This window comes from Emydura macquarii, unplaced genomic scaffold, assembly GCF_026122565.2.
Source record: "Emydura macquarii macquarii isolate MOO-44397 ecotype Brisbane River unplaced genomic scaffold, CSIRO-AGI_Emac_v2 contig_2897, whole genome shotgun sequence".
In the NCBI taxonomy this organism is placed as follows: domain Eukaryota; kingdom Metazoa; phylum Chordata; order Testudines; family Chelidae; genus Emydura; species Emydura macquarii.
This window is the reverse complement of record NW_027133034.1, coordinates 55,352,004-55,367,548: the sequence shown is the minus strand read 5'-3', so window position 1 is coordinate 55,367,548 and position 15,545 is coordinate 55,352,004.

The following is a 15,545-nucleotide window of genomic DNA, read 5'->3' as shown; positions in this document are numbered from 1 at the left end:
CCAAAACCAAACCTTACATCACTTACCTAACCAGTGGTTAACCTCCAGAATATTCTGCCTTCTGTCTTCCTTTACTCATGGTAATGGAAGCATCTCAGAGCAGATTGTATGGATATTCTTCTTCAGCATTCTTCTGAGTTCCAGTCATATACTGTCAGAAGTCATATCCTATTAAAATTTTGTTCCTGATGCTGCAGTTGATGGATGCACAGCAGCTCTGAATGCCATACAACCCCATAGGATTCACAATACAAAGCCCAACGCTCAGAAAAGATCTTTCTTTAGGTATTCTACTCCATTCAGATGGTATGTGTAATGTCTACACCTGGATCTGGTTTGTCATTTAACTTAAAATATAGATTTCTAAACCCATAGATTTTCTAAAACCATAGAGTATTTTTAATCTAAAATTGAAAATATATAGATGGAGACAAAGTTATACTGTGATGAATAGACAGTATGAGTCTCTCAACTCTGGAACCTGTTTCAGTATTTTATTTATGACTTAATTCAAACTCAGCTGTCTCATATGAGTTCTTAATAGATGTTTAACTCCATCACTAACCCTATTTCACCATGATTTGTGGTTTTTACTCACAAAATCTCCAAGATTGGAATATTAGCAGTTTTGCAGATCAGGGCAGAGATTCACAGACAGAACTTGGTGGAAGAATTTGTGAAATACATATCTGCACCATAGAGTTCTTAGCTTTAGCTGATGCTATCAGTCACTCACTTTTATAATCAGTAACCTTCGCCCCATAACTTTAGAAAAAATAGACACAAGTAGTGACTCTCCTGAGTATATTCATTTTACACTCTACCCACGTACTCATCTTTGAAATGTTCAGGGTTACTAGAACTGCTTGTGAAAAGTATATCTTCTTGATTTTTTTAAAACTTATTTTTAGACTCCTGGGTTTCTAGGAAACTGAAGATGTTAATATCTGTCTCTGTCTGCTAACCTTGACAGCTGATCCCTCTCGAATCGAAAGCTATCTTATCTCAATCATTCTTTCTTTTTCACAGACTATTAACTTGTTGTTTCAGGACAAGAAATCTGTAGTTAAATGAATAGATAATCACATGTGCCGGGATTTGGATTTTATCCCTGGGGTTCAAATAAAATTGAAAATCCCTTGGGAAGTATTTCCTCTTTAGATTGTATCTGATTTTTGATGGGAGTGTGTGACTGAAAGCACCCCTGTATTCACACACTACTATAATAATCTCAGTACAAAATATGCCTTATGAGGTACCATTTGAAAACTACCAACTCACTGGTCAATAATATAATGGTGAAATGCATGTAGCAACATTATATGTAAAGTTATGAATTTCCCCTGTATGATGATATTAGAACATGTTCAAAGCCACATAACCCTGACTAGACAAAAGTTGTTAAACAGGTCTATCCCAAACAAAGGAATGTGTGTTTACCTCAATTTACATATAAGTAGTAAACATGGTCCTTGAGACAGCAAGAGGGAGAAATGGCAGGAGACAAGGCAAATCTGCATTTCAGCATACACAGGGAAGAAGAAAGAACATGGCACCACCTTCACCACCAGACTCCATGTCGCCACCTTTACTGTTTGAATAAACTTTGTTTTGAGGGAAAATCCTGAGAAGAATCCTCTTCAAAGGGTGATTGGACTATAAAAATGAGGGGCAAAAACACCCAAGCTATCTCTTTCCCTATCTCTCTTCTTTTTTCTCTAAGAAGACAAAGGAACCAGCCCTTTGACTTTGGGAGAGATCATGACCTGAGAATTTGGTCAGAGATGTTGCTGGGAACCTCTGATAAGGATTTTTCCTTGAATAAAGTCTAGCTTGTTAAGTTTTAGCTACTAGAAAGTGTTTTATCTTTATTTCTCTTGTAACCATTTCTGAATTTAATGCCTTATACTTTTACTCACTTAAAATCTCTCTCTTTGTAGTTAAATAACCTTGTTTTTTAATCTAAACTAATCCACTGTTGCATTTAAACTGAACTTCTGGCTAACTTCTGTAAAAGTGGCAAAGTGTTGAATATTAATCCCTTACAGGGGCAATGGACATCTAATATCTGAACTGTCCAGGAGAGGGTTGGACAGTTCAGAACACATGTTTTTGGGAAAATTTGGAGTGTGTTGGGGTCATCCTGCTGGTTATATCCAAAGCTGGTAGAATCCAGAGTGTGTTGTTGACAGGCTGCTGGGGTTACAGTTGCTGGACCAGGTCTGTAGCTATATACAAACACTCAGGGTATGACCTGGATGCTGTTTGTGAGCAGCGCAGATTGGGAACTCCAACAACAAAGCATTGTGAGGCACCCAAGGTTGAAGGGCAGGTGATGACACAACCCCTCACTGGTCTGGATTGCACCCGGGAATGTGACAGAGTAGGATTTCATGGGATTAATATTACATTTTTCATTATGAATTTTGGTTCTTTTAAGGTTATGCTTTCTTTCTGTCCATTTATTAGCTTGCTGTAAATGAAAAGTCTTACTTTATTTCTTCCTGTGCCTTTCCTAGCTGTCACCATTTAAATTAATTTAGCTTTCAGTTATTTAAGACAGTGTAATTAACTATGCAGTTGCACTTTAAGACAGAACAAAAAGTCAATACATGTACGGCTCTTATCAATTTTATTATACTATATCTGCATGAGGAACACCCATTATGGAAGCAGAAATTGCAGGATGCAAGAAGTGAAACTGCAGTCACTGTGGTAATTCTGATGCAATCAGGAAGTACCAGAAACTCCAGACAAGGCTGTTTCTGTATGATTTGATTCTTGTATGATTGTATGATTTCCTGCCTGTATTATGATCAGTGGAACTGAATTCAGATGGCCCATGGTCCCTAGAGGGACTGTTATAAAGTGGACACCAGGGGAACAGGAAACACAGACACTTAAACTAGAAGCAACTCAGCCTCGTGGAAAAAGCATTGCAAAGAGTTTAATAAAATTCCACTTGTGCATTCAGCTTCACACTTTGCAAATGAAACTGTCCAGTTTTTACAGGTCCAAAAAGTGTTCTAATAATTGGATACAATTATTCTGAGTATTAACTGAACAATTCTGACCTGTTTGAAGTTTATCCATTATTAACATTCTGAAGTTCTTTGTAAACACTATTCTATCATTATAAGTAACAAAACAGTTAGCTTTACTAATACTGGACCAAATCCTTCAATTTGTATTCAAGCAAAAGTCCTGTTGACTTGAATGGGAGTCTTCTCTAAGGAGAAGTGAAGGATTTGACCAACAATACACTTTCAGTTTATAAATTCAAGGTAGTGGAATTAAAAACACATCATGTTAGCCTTTTCAAATGCTGGTGCAAAACTGGCACCAAAAAGCTTATTTAAGTAAAGCTTTGTTGGCTTATAATACAACATTGGGAAAATGTTTTATTCTTGAATTCTGAATTTCTGTCTGAATCCATCACTAGCACTCTTTGAAATTAAAACTACAGGGAGTCAGTCTGTTTGGAAAGTCATTTAATAACCCCAGTGCTTGCCGTCAGTTAAAGTATTTTGGTTGAAAAGAATTCTTTGATGATCAGATATCTCACTTGTATGTGTAATAGATATTCTGTGTGGGAAGGACGCCTTTCTCTATTGATACTCTGCTTTATTTGGCTTTTGATGCACAACTGAAAGGTAATGGAATTGTGTGGAAATAATTAAATGTTACAGTAGTAGTTAATGTATTCACTCTATCCTGAAGGACTTGAATCTGAAATATCTATTCCCTTTTATATTTAATGCAGAAAGCTTTACCAGTTCTTATAGACATAATGATTTGAGATACAACATGTAAACAATGTTTTGAAAGGTAGCACTTATCACGTCATTAATAAAATATACAACTGGAGGTTGGGGACTCTTTTAAAGTGATACCATAGGATTTTGCTAAATGTGAACTGCAGTTAGTCTTCATGGGAGATGTGCACTTAAATCTCCCTCCACTACTTTGAAGATATATTGCTAACTATTAAAGAGCTCAAAATCAAATGCTTTCTTAAAGGTAATGCAGCCATTTTGAGGCTAGGATGTGAATAGTGGAAGCTAACAAAAATTCATATAGGGCCTAATTCAAAGCCTGTGAAAGTCAATAGGAATCTATCTAACTTCCATGGGCTTTAACAGAATTGCTACCATTGTCTATAACCACACTGTGACGTTATCTAGATTAGGGGTGACCATTTATAATATTAATTAATACCAATATGACATAATTACAGTAATTTGTATGAGATAAGCCATGCTAGGTACCAATGGAAAGGTTATAATTTGCTAAATATGATAATATTGTTCATGTGCATGTATTGTCTTTGTACTGTAAGTTATGGCTATGTGTGCTATCTCTGTATTCAAACACTTGTGCGGTGCTACTGGGTTACACCCCCGAGTCAAATTAGTGTCAGCACTGATTACTCATCAAGGGCCATTACCTGTACAATGAGCCCAGAGAGAAGAGCCAGGATGGTACCTATGAGTCATCAGAACATGTAGGGACAGGCCTGTGGTCAGAGGGATGGCAAGTGCATTTCCCTGCCCATGTGCAGTGAGCTTGTGTTTGAAACAAGCCACATGGCAGACCAGAGACTGTAAAAGGCTGCTGCTGCTGCACCATCTCCATCTTGTTTTCACTCTTACTTCCTAGCTCTGGATCAACTCATCTACAAATGAAGCTGTAAAACAAAGGACTGAGACACATTCAGGTACTGGATGTACACCAGAGGAACCGTACAACCCTGCAAACTCCACAATTTTGCTGAGAATCTGACATATATGGACTTTAAAGTCATTGGTATGTATCTGATTGCTTTGATCATTTAACATCTCTCTTCTTATTTGTTTTTTTCCTTTTATAATAAACCTTTAGTTTTATTTACTAAAGGACTGGCTGGCAGCATGATATTTTGGGTAAGTTCCAAACTTATATTGATCTGGCAATGTGGCTGACCCTTCGGGGATCAGGAAAACATTTTGATAAAGGGAATAGAGTTTAAATAACTTATGTCTTTACTGGACCTAGTTGCTGATTGGGAGCCAGAGACTGAAATGCAATAAAGGGAACTGTGTATTTCTTGTTGTAGCATCTTGATAATCAATGTGAAAAATCAGGAGCACTGTTTGTGACTGGTCAGAAATCTAACTTCAGTGTTACCCACCAGTTCTGGGAGAATCTGCTCTCCTTTTGCAGCCTGCCCTGAGCTTGGCATTTTCAGGTGGGCTACCCTAGGCATGGATGGGTATGTGTTATTTTTGTTGAGTCAAATCAAACTGTGGGTGGATCTCAGTCAACAGAGAAGCAGTCTTGTTGTATGAATGTGTTCCAACAAAGCATCGGAAGCCTAAGACTGCTGACTCTTTTGTGAGATTAGCTGAGTCAAACTGGTGATAGGTAACACACGTGTAGCTTCTCACTTGATTGTCCACACATCTACAGTTGTGCAAACATAAGGCACAGCTGCCAATTTGTTTTTAACTCTTTCAAGAACCAAGTTGTGCTGTCGCACTGATTAATATTTTTTACATTTCTGAACACATAACGGTGGCATTAGAAATAATTCCATTGGGTAAATTGTGACTCCACTCCCTTCAATAATCAACAGGGGCAACACATCACTGACAACAAAATAGAGAATTAGCTTATCTATCTTTAATATGGACACTGGTCCATCAGAGTCATTGCTGCAGGAAAGTATCCAAGCAGGGGACCTTATATTTTAGGGTAATCCCAGACACTGTGAACACATCATTGCAGTTTATTTACATCCAGAATCCTTCCTTTCATACATAATCTTCAAATATTTTTCTCCATTGCTTCTCTAAAAAACAAATAAAAACTATTTTATTCAGAGCTATTGTGCATATATTAATTTCTAATTGTTAATCTGTTAAAACCCAAAGAAAAAACAAATGCTGAAGTCATGTATCAAACCTACCTTAATACTGGTTTTGTCTGTGTTTTACAAATTGAATTAGAGTAAATATGGCATTTTTGGCTTTTTCTCGCCTAGTGGACCACAACTGCAGGAACCATATTAAATCAGCTTTTGAAGAAATAATAAATATATCCAACTCAGGGGAAAATATAGCTAGCAAAAAATTGAATGAACTATATTTAATTAATAATATATCATTATTTACCTGCATATCTTTGGTGAAATTGGATGGCAACTTATGTTTTCTGAGTATTGTCTTCCTCTTTAGTTTGCACAAGCTACAAACTTCTTCAGTGAAGTTCCCATCATCTTCAACAATATCTGAGAAGTATGTTTTCACTACATTGGGCAACACTTTGGATATATCTTCACTGCGGTGGCAGCAGGGATCAATTCAGTGACATCGATTAAGTGGGTCTGTGTCTCTGGTCAGCTCAATTAAACCACTTCCCTGAAAGGAGTAAGGCTGAGTTGATGGGAGGGCGTCTCTTGTCAACGTAGTGCCGGAAAGACGCTGCGTTACATGAACATAAGTATGTCGACGAGTCAACTGTCCCATCAACCACTGCTGCCAGTGTAGACCAGCCCTTTATTTTCAGGCTCCATTACTGACTGAAGAGATATTCCAGGACTAAAGCAAACCAAGAAACTATTTACAACTCAACCGGAAATGAAACAGGATGTACAATTAATGATATAATGACTGGCAGTGGTGGTGGTAGGCAGATGCAGACTGAGGTTATGGCTACACTGCCGGCGACAAAGTCGCCACCATCAGATCGATTTCTCTGGATCAACTGAGCGGTCAGTGACGACCCGCTCAGTCGATCCAGAAATTGATGTACTAAGACCACCTTCACAAGTGGCATAGTGCTGCGTCGACGGGAATGCGGTTCCCGTCGAAGCAATGCAGTGAAGACAGCATGCAGAAGAGGAGCAGAGAAGTCGATGGGAGTTACGCAAGTTTTTTTCATAGCTTGCGTAACTCCCGTCGACTGCCGCCAAATCTCCAAGGTAAGTGTAGACAGGATCTAAACAATTGCTTAGTGTCCTATTTCCCAACAGCCCCTACAGCATGCCCAGTGGCTGGTAGGCATTTCCTACCCTGCCCTGCAGGGTATGCGCTATTGGGCTCATTGCAGGACACTGAGAGGTATGCATCTGCCTGCTCTGCACTCCTCCACTGATGCACTCCTCCGCGGGGCTGGACTGGGTCAGGGATTGAGTCTCCCCTCTGTCAGTTGCAAGGCCAACAGAAAAAAAAGTGGCAATTGGAACTCAGGACCTGATGCTCCCTGGCTGGGAGAGTGGGGATTTTGGGGGCTAACCAGAATCCAGGACAGTTGGGAGGGATGTGATTATTTAATAAACGTATTTTGAAAAAATACTTGCAGATTAAAAAGTTACTGAAGATTGAAGTACCTTGAAAATGTATTTAAATACAAATACTAAGTACAGAACATTTAAAGCACTTAAGTGCAAGCATGCAGAGGCTTTCAAAATATGTAGGTACGTACTTAGGTATATGGGAACATTGTTACTTTGCATCCTTACTCATGCTTCCCATTTTTTAACAATGCAGATTTGGAGATATCTCCTTGAGCTATATCTGTTTTGCAGATTGTGAAAAGCTGCTTTCTAGTGGCCCAATCAGAAGCAAACCTCAGTCAACATGTGAATATTGGATTATAAAAACACCTGTGCTGTCCAAAAAAACTCAAATCAAGGCTTTAATTAGGGTTAAATAATTAAGGCTGTCTCTTCAGACTTAATAGTAAATAACTGCTCATTTGGACTACTCTGAAATTTTGCATTACTTTGAGGAAGATTCCAAGGTTTATGACAGACTGTATTCTTTGGTAAAATATATTTTTAAAAAAATACAGCAGGGATGTATGTGACAACTTAAAGTTTGCAGTGTTTTCTTAAATATTTGTGGTGTAAATATATAACTTTGGAAGCTGGATATACACTCTCCAAAGTATTCATATGTCAAACCGGCTAGTATGCCATTATTCTCCTGATTTACTTTATTATTTGAGTGGTCCTTAGGGGCAGTGGATGAGTTTTGTGGAGTAATGTGTCTTTGTTTTTGTTTTGTTTTGTTGTTTTCCTTCAGTTTGCTGGAGCTCGTACTGGGTGGTGTACTGAGATCAGCTGACCCTAATTAGGGGGCAGGGCTTCCCTAATTAGGGGGCCTATAAAGGCAGCCACTCAATCAGGCAATGGCACAGGAACCAGCAAACAGAGATGAAAATGGAAGTTTGTAAGGGGAGTTTGGGAAGGGAGAGTGGGGTGTTTTGGTATTGTTGGGGTACTTGTTGGGGGTTGTTTTGGTGGGTTTTTGTGTTTTTGTGTGTCCCACTGACAGGAAGTAGTGGGAAAGGCTATGACAGATACAGAGGTGGTAATGATAGTCACTGAAGCAGTGGAAGAGACAATGAAGATGACTGAATGTGGAAACTGCGGGATGTACATGATCCTGGAGGGCATACCTCAAAAGAGCTTCATTTTTATGAAGTGCTGCCTCATAGAGCTGATGGAAGAGAAGATCTGAGGGTTGGAGATGCAGGTGGAAACTCTGGTTGATTTTAGAAGGGGGTTTAAGCAGATGATGGAGCAAATGAATGAGGAGGCTGAAGGGAAAAACTCAGGGGCTGTACTGTATGACTGGAGAATTGCTAACATAGTTCCTATTTTTAAGAAAGGGAAAATGTGATCTGGGTAACTACAGGCCTATTAGTTTGACCTCAGTAGTATGCAAGGTCCTGGAAAAAAATTTGAAAGAAAAAGTAGTTAAGGACATCAAGGTTAATGGTAATTGGGATAAAATACAACATGGCTTTACAAAAAGTAGATCGTGCCAGACCAACCTGATCTCCTTTTTGAGAAGATAGCATTTTTTAGACAAAGGGAATGCAGTGGATCTAATTTACCTAGATTTCAGTAAGGCATTTGATACGGTCCACATGGGGAATTATTAGTTAAATTGGAAAAGATGGGGATTAATATGAAAATTGAAAGGTGGATAAGAAACTGGTTAAAGGAGAGACTACAATGGGTCATAATGAAAGGCAAACTGTCAGACTGGAGGGAGGTTACTAGTGGAATTCCTCAGGGATCAGTCTTGGGACTAATCTTATTTAACCTTTTTATTACTGACCTTGGCACAAAAAGTGGGAATGTGCTAATAAAGTTTGTGGATGACACAAAGTTGGGAGGTATTGCCAATATAGAGAAGGATTGTGATATCATATAGGAAGATCTGGATCACCTTGTAAACTGGAGTAATAGAAATAGGATGAAATTCAATAGTGGAAAGTGCAAGGTCATGTATTTAAGCACGAATAACAAGAATTTATGCTATAAGCTGGGGATCGATCAGTTGGAAGTAACAGAGGAGGAGAAGGACCTCACAAGTTGAGTATGAGCCGCCACTGTGATGTGGCCATGAAATAAGCTAATGCGGTCCTTGGATGCATCAGACGAGGTATTTCCAGTAGAGATAGGGAGGTTGACAAGGAGCTGGTGAGAACTCTTCTAGAATACTGTATGCAGTTCTGTTCCCCCATGTTTAAGAAAGATGAATTCAAACTGGAAGAGGTGCAGAGAAGGGCTACTAGAATGATCTGCGGAATGGAAAACCTGCTTTATGAGAGGAGACTCAAAGAGCTTGACTTGCTTAGAAGGTTGAGGGGAGATATGATTGCTCTCTATAAATACATCAGAGGGATAAATACAAGGAAGGGAGAGGAATTATTTAAGTTCAGTGGCAATGTGGACACAAGAACTAATTGATATAAACTGGCCATCAGGAAGTTTAGACTTGAAATTAGATTCAGGTTTCTAACCATCAAAGGAGTGAAGTTCTGGAATAGGCTTCCAAGGGGAGCAGTGGGGGAAAAATACCTGTCTGGCTTCAAAACTGAGCTTAATAAATTTATGGAGGGGATGGTATGATGGGACAGTTTGACAACTGACTGATCTTTGACTACTGGTGGTAAATATGCCAATGGCCTGTGAAGGGATGTTAGATGGGGTGGGTTCTGAGTTATTATAGAGAATTATTTATTGGGTGTCTGGCTGGTGAGTCTTGCCCACATGCTCAGGGTTTAACTGATCACCATATTTGGGGTTGGGATGGAATTTCCCCCAGGGCAAATTGGCAATGACTCTGGGGTTTTTTCACCTTCCTCTGTAGCATGAGGAATGGCTCACTTGCTGGTGGATTCTTTGTACCTTAAAGTCTTTAAACCATGTTTTGAGGACTTTAATAACTCATTCAGCGGTTAGAGGTTTATTACATGAGTGGGTGGCTGAGGTTCTGTGGCCTGCATTGTGCAGGAGGTCAGATTAGATGATCATATTGGTTCCTTCTGACCTATGAGTCTCTGAGTCTATTATTCCTTTACAGTGTCAAATTAATAGCCCTGTAAAAGGAAGTCCTTTATTTATCCACAGAACAAGTACAGACACAGTCACTGCTAGAAGGAGTTCCCTATACTTCTTCAATATTTGTCTTAAGTTAAACTTGACTGGAATATCCAGAGAGAAATTTTCAAAGATTTTCAAACTTTTTGGCATCTCGCCTGAGAATGCCTGTTAGTTCCATGTGTGATGGTGAGTTATGATTAAGCTACCAATATATTTCATTTAGACCACTGCATAGCTGTTATCTGGGGTTGATGAGTCCTTTGTTCCATTACCAATTATTTCATCCATCCAGTCCCCAAAATATTGTCAGTATTTGCAGGGTTAACCAAAAGGAATAATTGAGAAACCTTTAGTAACATTGCAACTTTCATCTCACTTCCTTTCTAGCCTTTTTTCTCATCTCTTCCTCCAGCTTTCTTTTTGTATCCCTTTTTTCTTAATTTCTTCAGTGTGTCAATTTCAGTGTAGATCCAGTTTATCTCTGTGGAAATAATTGAACTTGGGAAATTTCACCGGTTATGTTTTGAATATCTATTACATTTTATATGGGGTATAGTATAGATATACAAAGTATTTATATAGAACTCAATATGTATCCAGCAAATACTCTGTTTAAACTATAGCTTTGATGAAGTCAGAAATATGCAGTACACAAGGGTTGAAATCCTGGCCTGCAGGGAGTCAATAGCAAAACTCCGATTGACTTTGGGAGCCAGGATTTTACTCAAGGCATACCTACATTTACAGATTAATTATACCATGTCAAAAATTAGGTATTTAAAGTATAAAAGATTGAGAGATGTTGGTTATACAATTTCATGTCCTGAGGGTGAACCTCAAAAGTTTGTCTGGTTTACAAAATCAGTGAAAAATTCGGATGCATTATTCAAATTTCACCAAATTCTAGAACCTGCAAAAGTGAACTGGAGTTCTCATGTCAATAAGCTTTTGTATAACACTGCAACTTCTAGGGTATTTGCTGGATACATATTTAGTTCTATATAAAAACTTTGTATATCTATACTATACTATGTCTATTAATATGGGCCCCTACCACTGAAGTATCTGAATGCCTCCCATGTATTTATGCACACAATACCCATATGAGGTAGGAAGCTGTTATCACCATTTACCTTTGGGAAGCTGAGGGACAGAGAGAGTGTGACTGTTCTTGTGCTAAACAGGATGTCTATGACAGACATAGGAACTGAACATCGCTCTTCTGACTCCTTCTTCAGTCCCTTAACCTCAAGACCATCTCTGTTGCCCTTTTACTTCCACTCTCCTCCAGAAATATGACGAAAACCTCCTTTCCTGTAACGTTTCAGCACTTTTAATTAGAGACCCAGCTGGAATCTGAGGTGCAAAGGTATTTTTAAAAATGTAAAGCAAAAGAGTACATCTGAACCATAAAGCTTTGGTTATATTTTGATTCTAGAAATGGACAAAATTTTAGGGACATTCTTTTTTTTTAATGAATTGTCTCATCCCTAATTTCCATATCTATTCATTTCTTAGTTATGCAGCTACACTGCATCAGTAAATAGCGTAGAAACAATTTTCCCTGTCAAAATAATCTCTGTTTAGATTTAGTAGGAAACCTTGAAGACCTCAGTTGGTGACAGTTGAATTACCAGCAGCTAAATTCCACTTAATGAATTTTCTTTGATATTAACAGCTAAATTTCTTCCTCCTTTTGACCTGGAGATTTTTTTTCATTGTTATGAAGATAGAAACATTTACTGTGTATAGTAAGTGAACTCAAAGGCAAGACTCGGTTTTGAAATTTACTGAAATTAAAGCAGAGCTAAAACAAATTAATAATACAAAGAACCAGAACATCTGGTTCCAGTCTAGTCTCCTGTTCTTTCCCCAGATTTTTTTAATAAAGTATGTAACGGGGAAAAGAAAGTCAATGATTACAGAAATATAGAAGTAATATCCATAGACTTAACCATACAGAAATGATGAAGACTTAAGAATACACTAATATTTAATTGAGGATTTATTACCTAAACAATTAAGCATACTGTGATTTTTCCCCTCTGTAATGGTATATGGCTGTATTACCCCAATCCCTCACTCCTGGAGCCTGTCTTGCACTTGCCTTGCTGTGTGAACCACCCACTCCTGAGTCAGTTCACTCATAGCCTTCTGCAAGTAAGCAGCTCCTATGTTAGTGAGTGAATGCTTTTGGTCAGCTGCTCATGGAATTCTGCAATAGAATGATCCCCAGTCGATATCTCCAGTCACAGATGCAACCCTAGGAACTGCCATTTTACAGAGTTCAATGCTTCCTATTGGACTCTGCAAGCTCATAGGTTAGTTAATTCATCAATGAAATTGATAAGCACCAGCTCTGTCACTCTAAATGAAGTCTCTAAACACACTCCAACCACATGCACTGCTTTAGATAAACAATTAAGTTTATTAAGTACAGAAAGATTTTAAGTGATTATAAGCCAGAATAATACGAGTCAGATTTGATCAGGAAGAAATAAAAAGGCAAATTGCATTCTAAACTAAACTTAACACTTCAGTAGCCTTACAGTCTTTGATGGTTCTTACCCCAGGCTGGTTGGGACCCAACCAGGCTCCCCCCCTGTGGGCAGTTTGTTTTGATGTTGTCTTGTAGGTGGATTGTGAGGGAGCGCTCCAGAGACAAAAACGCCTCTGACTTTAACATGTTTCCTCATCACTTCCTGGGGTCAGATGACTGGCTGTGTCTGGCATAATTTCCTCCATTTGAGTCAAATGAGTGTGGCCTTCTCAGATGCTTAGGCCAGTCCATTATTCCTGTATGCAAGTCTCAGCAAAGCATGAAATCTCACTCTGCCTTGTGTTTGCCTGGATCTATTCAAACCACGTGAGAGACACATTTGAGGAATATTACATAGTGAAGTTTCATAGCCATGCATCTGACATTGCAAGAAGCATAGTATCATAACAATAATGTTCAGTATGTCATGAGCATTTCAAAAACACCTTACATGACATACTTTGCATTAAACAATACACAGTTACACTATGAGGGTACACATGAATGATTCACAAATCACGCCATAAGGCTATACATGGGATACAGCATGTCACATATACACAGAATGTTATCATCAGTATATTTATAAATAGTAACTAAATATTTAAGTGTGCATATCATGTGTCCTTTAGGAAGATGGTCAGCTTTTTTGTGGGTATATGCAAGATATTTACAAAATAAAAGCCAAATATGAAGTCTTTTATGGGCTGTGGTATGAAGCTAGACAACTTTTTTATGGGCACAGTCTTGTTCTTATAACAAAGGAAAAAAATGCCAGTATTTAAAACAGCTAACTATTTGATTGTGCCTGATGTCAAAATGATAATTTATGCCCACAAATGACTGAGTGAAAATGGTGCTGGTTGAGGCCTCTTTCCAACTTTGGCCCTCTACTTGAATTCAGATCTTTTTACCAGCTATAAAGAGAGCAAGTTTTTAAGATTAAGTTATAACATGGAAATAATAAGTGATTAATGTAAATAAAACCAAGGGACTTTTCTGATTCACTTCATGCTCTGAAGCCATGAATTTACCATTTCACTCCTTGAACAAAACTATACTTCCTTGTAAACTGATTATTTCCTTCCCTGAATTCCAAATCTCCAGGTTCCATTTCAAAATTTGTATTTGGCCCCATTTCCTCAATTCCCATAAAAACATACATTTGTTTTTACTAGAAATGATTGAATTTGTGGCAGATGGGTCTGGGAACACAATTGTAAATATTTCATTCTGACTAGGGTTCTGGTTTAACTTGTCTGAATTCCAGCCCACTGGTGTTTGTGAATTTGCAAACCTTGAGAATAGCTGTGGCTTTTTCAGTCACACAATTAATATATTAGACATATATTCAGGCCAGTACTCCGGAGGCTCCACCCCAAGACTATATGTATGGCAGGACTTTGTCATAGAGCACTGTGGAAGTAGGAGAGTTAGACAGGCCGTTGACTCAGTGGGCAAAGCTAGACACGCCATTGTGTGTAGGGACAAAGTTCTAAGCCTAGACACCAAACATAAACATCTGACGCTTCAGAAATAATTAGAATTGTCAATTCATTTGTGATAGTCGGTGAAAGTATTTGATTACCAAATATGTTTGCAAAAACTAGAACCAGACCATTATTGATTTTGCAAAGCCAAACCGTCCCCAAATTTGCAAAATGTATCCAGCTAAAACTATTTGATTTAGCTTTAGTTTCTATGAAACCCTCATTTTGAAAATAGGTTGGATTTCCCTGATGTTTCAGTTGTTGGCTGCATGTGTGCTCTCCCAGTGTGTTTGCTATCCCAGCTGTATGCAGATAACTGAGACACCAAACCACAATTGGATTATCCAATAAGACCAAAGATCCATGTCAGTAATGAAGGCACCCAGTTAGGTTTATTATAGACAAAGCATGGTCCTACTATCCAGCAGACTCTATAGGACCACCTGCATTGTTGCATGCTTGTTACAGTGGAACAGCTCAATAAACGGCAGGAGTTTCTGTTGCGTATTGCCCCTCTGACTTGTGTAGTTGCCACCCTCTGACATGGTAAAATACCACTCTTTACCTTGTACTAGATGGTTTGGTCAAAACATCTTTATCCATCATATTGTCATTCTGAGGGGTCAGTAAGTCCTCATTATCTTTGGGGTATTGGGATATTCTTGTACCTTTCTGGAATGTGCTTACGTGAGTGCTCTCTATCTAGTGCTTCTTTAGGAATGTGTGTATTTGCAATATCAGCTCTGTTCTTTCTAGTTACTGTGAGTCTGCCAGCATTCACAGAATGCCTTCTGCTAACTTTGCTTTATAACAGCAGGGCTTGACTATTACTTTAGCTCAGGCCTAACCTATAACCTGGCCTGTTATACTAGACCTCATGTCTTGGGCTCTCATTTTGTACTACAGCTGCACAAGATTGGTGTTTAACCTGTGTGTGTGTATATATATGCATATTCAAGAGACAAATGGTTCTATTGCTGCAGAATCAAATTCAAGTAATCTGACACACTTAAATGTAAAAGTTGTTTGATTTGACCAATATACTGTTTGGGTCCAGTGTATACTGGAAGTTCTGTGGCTGCAGAATTTGCCATGGGATTCACTCCTGGCTGCAGAAACTAAAGCTTTCATTTTA